The sequence below is a fragment of the Camellia sinensis genome, chromosome 15 (assembly GCF_055761805.1).
Source record: "Camellia sinensis isolate YWXY chromosome 15, ASM5576180v1, whole genome shotgun sequence".
NCBI classification, from domain to species: domain Eukaryota; kingdom Viridiplantae; phylum Streptophyta; class Magnoliopsida; order Ericales; family Theaceae; genus Camellia; species Camellia sinensis.
Genome location: NC_138975.1, coordinates 102,079,434 through 102,087,090, shown reverse-complemented (window position 1 = coordinate 102,087,090; position 7,657 = coordinate 102,079,434). Strand labels below are relative to the sequence as shown.

Here is a 7,657-nt window from a genome sequence, read left to right as displayed (position 1 = left end):
TAACCTCGAAAGGTCCAATGTATCGTGGTGACAGTTTCCCTTTCTTCCCAAATTGAATGATTCCTCGTCGGGGTTGTATTTTCAAGAACACATGATCTCCGACTTCAAAGGTCAAAGGCCTCATCCTCTAATCTGCATAACTCTTTTGTCTGTCCTGGGCTGCCTTAAGTCGTTGTTGGATGAGCTTCACTTTTTCGGTTGTTTCTTGAACAATTTCTGGCCCCACTAACCCAGCTTCTCTAATCTCGATCCAACAAATCGAAGATTGGCAGGGTCGACCGTAAAGTGCTTCAAATGGTACCATCTGAATACTAGCCTGGAAGCTATTGTTATAGACAAACTCTACTAAGGATATATGTCGCTCCCAGTTGCCCTTGAAGTCCATAACACATGCCCTCAACATATCTTCCAATGTTTGGATGGTGCACTCGGATTGGCCGTTAGTCTGGTGGTGAAAAACAGTGCTGAAGCATAACTCTGTTCCCAAGCCCTTCTGCAAGCTTTCCAAAAATCTCGAGGTGAACCTAGGATCATGATTAGAGACGATAGATATTGGTACTCCATGCAATTACACTATCTCTCGGATGTAGAGCTGGTTCAACCGCTGGTTTTCCCAATTCTCTATAAATAGGCCGGCTTTTAGCTTCGAACGGTTTAGAGGGTATATCTGGACCGGAACCCCAACCAGTGGACTGGCCGGTCCGGTCCGATTTTGAAGACCATGCTTTCATTACTAAATCATTCTTTTCTAAATAAATGAATTTCTTACTTAGCTTCTTAATCAATTACTACTATGTCAATGACTTATTCTTTAACCAACTAATTTATGTTGATTGTTGGCTTATTAATCCTCAATGAGTTATAATTCATGCCTAAGAATGTATAGGAAGAGATAAGAATGGAAATATGAACTTAAATACAGTTTTTTCAAAATATGCTAAAAGGAGTTGTTCGCTCGAGCGAACCATTAGTTGCTTGAGCGGTTTGTAAAAGACTGCAAAAGTACTGGAAGCCTTCAATGTGCGCTCGAGCGGTAATTAGTCCGCTTGATCGGTTTGTAAAATCTCAAAATTTCGAATCTCTCAAAAATGTTTTTCAAATGCATTTTTCAATCTTTAGACCCATACATATCTTGATCAAAACCTTGAAAACACTTTACAAAACATAAACACTTATAAATCATTTGCTTAAAATCTCATAAAGTTGTCAAAACTTAAATCAAACTCCATGCATGCAAATATTTTCAAACTTCTCTTTCTTTGAAAAATAAGTATGAAATTAACCATGAAACTCATGAGTTTTCTGAAATACAATTCAATACAAAAACTTTCATATATCAACACTTTAAAATCCAAACTCAAAATCATGAAACATAATTATTAATTAATTTATTGGAATCAAAACGCATAAACTCATGAAAAATTCTTCTTCAAAATCAAATGCACAATAAAATTGTATGTAATTTATGAAATTTAATTTAACTATGACTTTCAAAATCAACCCAAAATAATTAATTTCTAAATTAACTTTCATAATCTTGAATCTAATTCAATTTCTTCATCCTTTTACTACTTTTCAAATTACATGAAATTGATTTCTAACTCTTTTCTATTTCCTTTAAATCATGAAATTGAAGCTAGAAAACTCTTAGAAAAGTATTTGCATGTATGAAATTAAGATCAAAACTAACTAATTTTATATTTTCAAATCATAATTTACTTCTTGAATTGCTCTAATTTAGATTTTTTTTTTTTTTTAATTCTCTTCATATCAAACCCAAATTTAAACTCATAGCCCTTTAAAACATGAAGTAAAGTCTAAAATTTTAAAATTCCAAGTTGCATGTAAGGATGAACTTCAAATTTATGAAAGATGACAAAAATCAAACTCAAATATTAAATCACAACATCAATTTCTTAATTATCAAACTTGACTCAAATCTTTTTCATTGTTTTCTTCATCCCTTTCTAATTTCATGAAATTAAACCCAATTACCACTTGATTTTAGTTGCTAAGTAATTAATATAAGGATTAAGCTTGGATTTCTTACCTAAACTCTTGAATTTGGTGAAGCCCTTCAAAATTTGTATAGTCTCTCTTCAATTCTTCATATTTCCTTTACTTTCTTAATTGTTTATCTTGAATTCTCTCACTCTCCAGCAAGCTTTCTTTTCCAACAACCAAGATGGGATGAGCTCTCTCTCTCTCTCTACACTCTCTCTTAACTCTAGAACTTACTCTCTTTCTAACTCTTCCAGCACAAACATGTATATTGAGTTCACCTCTTGACTCCTTCAATCTTACACACAACATCCCACTTCTTTGACAATGAAACACGCGCACACATACACACTTACAAAGCCTCCAGCACATTCCTTATCATGCAAATACATACACAGATTTCTCAGCACACACATAGATTTCCCAGCACACCCACACCCACACCCACACCCACACCCACATAATTTAATTAGCCTATTTGCCTTCAATTAAGGCTCAATTAATTTTATTTAATTTTTACCAATATAATTAGATTTTTAATCAAACTCCAAAAGATTCTTAATATTAAATTAAATTTATTTCCATCATCAATTTTGGTTTCTTAAATTATTAAGGCCTTCAATTTCAAATCAAACTCAAAATCTCCATCAATAAATTACACACTCAAATCGAACTTCTCATAAGTAAATTTAATTCATAATAATTACAATTACTAATCCTTATAATCATACTGGCTTAATTAATTTCAATTTAGACCCAATTAATCAAATCTTAATTTTACTAAACGGAATAGAATTGAATCGAATATTAAATTATACTCTCATATGATCCAATACTTGAAACTAAACTGATTCAACTCATCAATTTTACCTCCTTAGGCTATTTAGACTTCATTTCTAATTCCAAAATAAATTCTTAATAAAATCATTTACAAATCAGACTCAATAATTCTTATAAATTTCAAATTAAATCAGAATAATGGACAATTAAAATTTAAATCGCCTTAATTAATTAAAAGTTAATTATTATACTTGATGGGGTCGTCATACATTCATTTAAGTTTCAGGTTCGATTAAGATGATTATTTAAAACTTCAGGTTGTGGTCTAAAGAAAGGCAGCCTTTTCTAATTGAACGAGTTAGACCATGTTCAAATCTTACACATAATGTATTGTTTGTTCAATGAATGCAAAATGTAGATAACATACCATAATTAGATTTTTTTTTCCCACTTAAGTGAATCACAAATTTCAAACATTATCTAATTGTTACATATATAAGAAAATTATTAAAGGCATTGTTCCAAATTTTAATCATTTTTCATCATGACGGCTGTATTTTCTTCATTATTCTAGTCTATAGATTTCCATTTTCATGGAGCACACAAACAAGTTCTTAGTCCATTTTGGTTTCATAGTGAGTTAGTGACTATTGGTCAAACTCTGGTTTTATATAATTAATCAATCAGCATGCTGGATTATTCTGTGAATGCATCACAATCTCATGGAAAGGAAAAAGGAAAATAATAGTGCAAGCAACTACAATTGAAAGTTATGTGGAATTATACAATCAATTCCAATAGTACTAAATTTAAATTTCTTGTCCGAGCATTGCCACATCATTCCTGTAAAGTTATTTGTATGAATTTTAATAAATTAAGGTTGAAGTAGCAGAATCCAGACACCTAATAACTAACCTAGAATTTAATATTTCATCATTTATACACGATTATGAACATAAATTGAACTTTAGCTGTAAGGTTTACCTTGCATAAGAAATGGTGGCAACACTAATTTGTCCTACTGAGTGTACAAAAGATGCTAGGGTTTCAGCTTGAATTTTGATTGAATGTTTACCGCAAAACTTAGAACTTGAACTCAATGTCTACAAACTTAAGGGTGCACAGAGAGATGATAAATGATCCAAAATCATAGATAGAATATGAGAAAGCTAGATAAGTAGTTATAGGTAGATTAAGAGACCGAGAGATAGAGAGAAGCAAACTGAGAGAGATTGAAGCAATCAAATATAAATATTCACTATCACATTTTCCATTTTTTTCCCTTCAATTTCTGAGCAAGCAAACAAATTAATAGAGAGATTGAAGCAACAAATATCAAAAAAGAGCCAACACATCTAGAAATTAGCCCAACATATAATCACAAACTTCCACTCAATCACATATAATACATACCAAATCACTCCCAAATCTATACACATGTATTTGAAATACAAATAAATAAGAGAATAATTGAATTAAATCAAAGCAATTCAATCAAATAGCGAGAGTTCAAGCTCAATCAAATTAATTTCACACATAGGGCCATATACCATGAGATTACAGCTAAACACACATATTTCCACACAAAGAGAGAGAGAGAGAGAGAGAGAGAGAGAGAGAGAGAGAGGGAGAGAGACTAGGCGAGTGGAGGGTAATCAGCGTGAGTCATATCACGATTGACACAGAGAATTGTATAGAGAGCGTAAACTATTTCAGGAATGTAACCTAAGATCATCAATATCAAGCATATGAAGAACTCTACCTGCAATCCACAATATATGTATACATGTAAATATACAAATGTATATGTATATATATAGAGAGAGATATTCATACCACTAGAGTTATGACCATGGCGAACAAAAAGAGTGAGAGAGACAGAGTGCGAGAGAGCTAGAGAGACATCTCTGTTTGTTAATGTCGTGAAAGTGAAAGTGAAAGTGAAAGTGAAAGGGGCTTAGGGCATATATATAACAAAAGGGCAAAATAAATTGGGATCAGTGAAGGGAAGAAAAAAAATACGTGTAAAATAGGCCTTTTCCGCCTTAAGTTTGTTGTTGCAAATTTTTTTCTTTTTGCGACGGCAAATAGTCGGTCGCAAAAAAATTAGACGGAAAATGTCACTTTTTTTAGTAGTGTAGGTGGGAATCTTTTTCAATTTTTTTGTTTGTTTGGTCAATCAAATTCACAAAATTTGGAATCATGAGTAGACTTGTAAGAGAAGAATCTGACCTTGCATGTATTATTCCATATTGAATACAAACATAAAATAAACAAAATGAAGAAAGAAAAAAGAAAAATACAATTGTGATACAACACAATCAAATCAAAAGAGCAAAGGCAAGAATAAAAGAATCATCCCCACAAATCACCTACTTATTGATAAAAATACACACCAACTTATCCAAAAAATACCCTAGTTGCCAAACTTGTATTTTATGGATTTCACAACATCTTCATCTACTTGGAAACCTTTAGTCAGCACATCATTAGGAATTGGCGGTGTAGAACCGAAGAGAGTCAACGGTAGGATCACCACTCCCGGCAACTGGCTATCGAAAGCCGTAAAAGACAAGGCCTTTCCCTTCCCAACATTCTTCTGAAAATGCACAAGCCCTCTCGGGATCACGAAAATCTCCCCAGCAGTCACAACCTTGGAATGATAAACAAACCCAGTTGTCACAAACCCTACGAGTAGCTTCCCTTTGACCACCAAAACCAACTCTGTCGAGCGGGGGTGAATATGAGGTGGGTTGACTGCTCCTGGAGCAAAGTCAACCCGGTTCATCGATAGTCCCAGCGTGTTGAGCCCGGGAAATGCAAGAACATTTGCTGCTGTGACATTTGAACCGAATATGTTTCCTGTGCTTCCTTCCTTGCTCAGACCGTTGAAGAAGAAGTCGTCAGAGGTCACGTTGGAGGCGGGTTTGCAGGGGAAGCCATTGAGGGATGGTTGAGCATCCAAATCTGCAATACAGAAGTCCTGTAAAGGGTCGGGATCGGCAAAAGATAAGGGTATGGGTGAAACCAACAAGGCAATCAAGAAGAGGGTAATCATGGCTAGTTTTTGATACTGTTATGTTGTTGTTGAATGTGGTGTTGAGGGTGATTTTAAAGGAGTTTTTTTTGGATGGGACACGGTGTGTGTTTGTGTGTGGTGTGTTTTTTTGACGAGGTTGAAACTTTCTGGTGCAAAGAAAAGTCACTCATAGAAAATGGATACGGTGAGGAATAATACTAGAAGATTGGTGGGAGATTAGCTGGTTTGTGACAAAGGATAGCAACATAATTACGTCTCATTTTGTTGGAGTTCGTTTGCCAAGTCATGGGTTTGAACAATGACAGAATCCTCTTCTCCATTTCATTTGGGTTAAAACTTGAGGGGTGTGTGAGGTGATTATAGGTCTTATTTTGATAATTTAAATTACGTATTTTATAATACATTTTGTATATATAATATGTTGGAGAAAATACCAGAAACTAAACAATATTATTGATAAATGATGCAAAGAAAATGAGATACAAATAGATCAGGCTGAGGCACGGATATCTCGTTTTCTTTAAGGAGATCAAGCCCACTGCGGTAGGAAGAATCCAAATACCGATGCAGCAGTCACAATACTATGACTTGTCCCCTCCAGGATACAACAGCTCGACCACTTGTCGTATGGTTCAGGCCAACTCTGCACAAGATGGTGAACCCAAAGCTCCACTAATAAAACACCCTTCTTTGCTAGTAATCTCTCTTGTATAGAAAATAGCTTATCTCTATAGATAGAAAAGAGTAGACTATATATATAGGCTATAAGGACCTTACAGTTACACCAAAAATAATGACCATTAAACAAGAAAATGGTTACATCAAAATAATGACCATTAACCAAGTTCATAAATTCTATTAAACCTCTATTTATGACCAAGAGGTTACCAAAGTAATAAAACCCCATTAATGAAAAAGATAAATCAATAAATAAATATAAGATATTAAAATGGTCCAACATAATATATTAAAATAATTACGAATAAAAATATTATAATTATCGAATTGACCTAATTTTTTCATAAATGATATATACGAAATTTTTTTTAAAATGAATAGTTCAAATTATTACAACGGAATCCATTGTATACCTCACAGGCCCATTATAGCTCAACCCTTAATTATGGGTATAGATTTTTTTGGTACTGTTGGGAATTGATCATGTCATGGGATTAAAGTATCGAAATACATGAGGTAAAGGTTCGGATTATATATATATGTGTGGTAATATGTTTCATTAGGTCTTGGGTGTTTGGAGGAGCTACGGCCTTGCATTAAATTAATAATTCAACAAAATATATTTTAACGTTGGGTTAGAGTTTGGGTTAATAGTCATCTACTTGCATGATATTTCCATATGAAAAACTATTGAATCTCAAAAAAGATGAGATATAAAATAAGTTACTAAAAAGATATTTAAACAAATTGTCTAACTTACAAAATTAATAAAATCTTGTCAACCCAAATATGAAATAGAATAAATAATTCAAAGGGATTGATAATTCTAGATCTAAAAGTCTTGCTAATATTAGTTTCATCTGATACAATCTACACAAACAAACATTAAGATATGATTATTAGATGGAGTGATGTGGCTAATTCCATGATCACGGAATTAAATTAGTTTCTCCGAAATTAACAATATTAATCCTATCAAAGTAAATCAAGCAAAACTAAGTCTTGTGTTCCAATTAAGTGAGGTGACTACGTGGATCATTTTTCACCACTCAGCTCTATCAAGTGTTATATGCTCAGTTAAATTTAATAAAATTATTATTTTGCTTTCACCATCACATCTTATGTCAACTTAAGTTTTCTTCTTTCTCTAATAAAATG

At 33.1% G+C, this 7,657-nt stretch overlaps 1 pseudogene; it reads right to left on the bottom strand.

The window, feature by feature from the left end:
• Positions 1-4,999: 4,999 nt before the first annotated feature.
• Positions 5,000-5,971, bottom strand: LOC114269424 (germin-like protein subfamily T member 2 pseudogene; annotated as a pseudogene).
• Between the last annotated feature and the right edge of the window lie 1,686 nt (positions 5,972-7,657).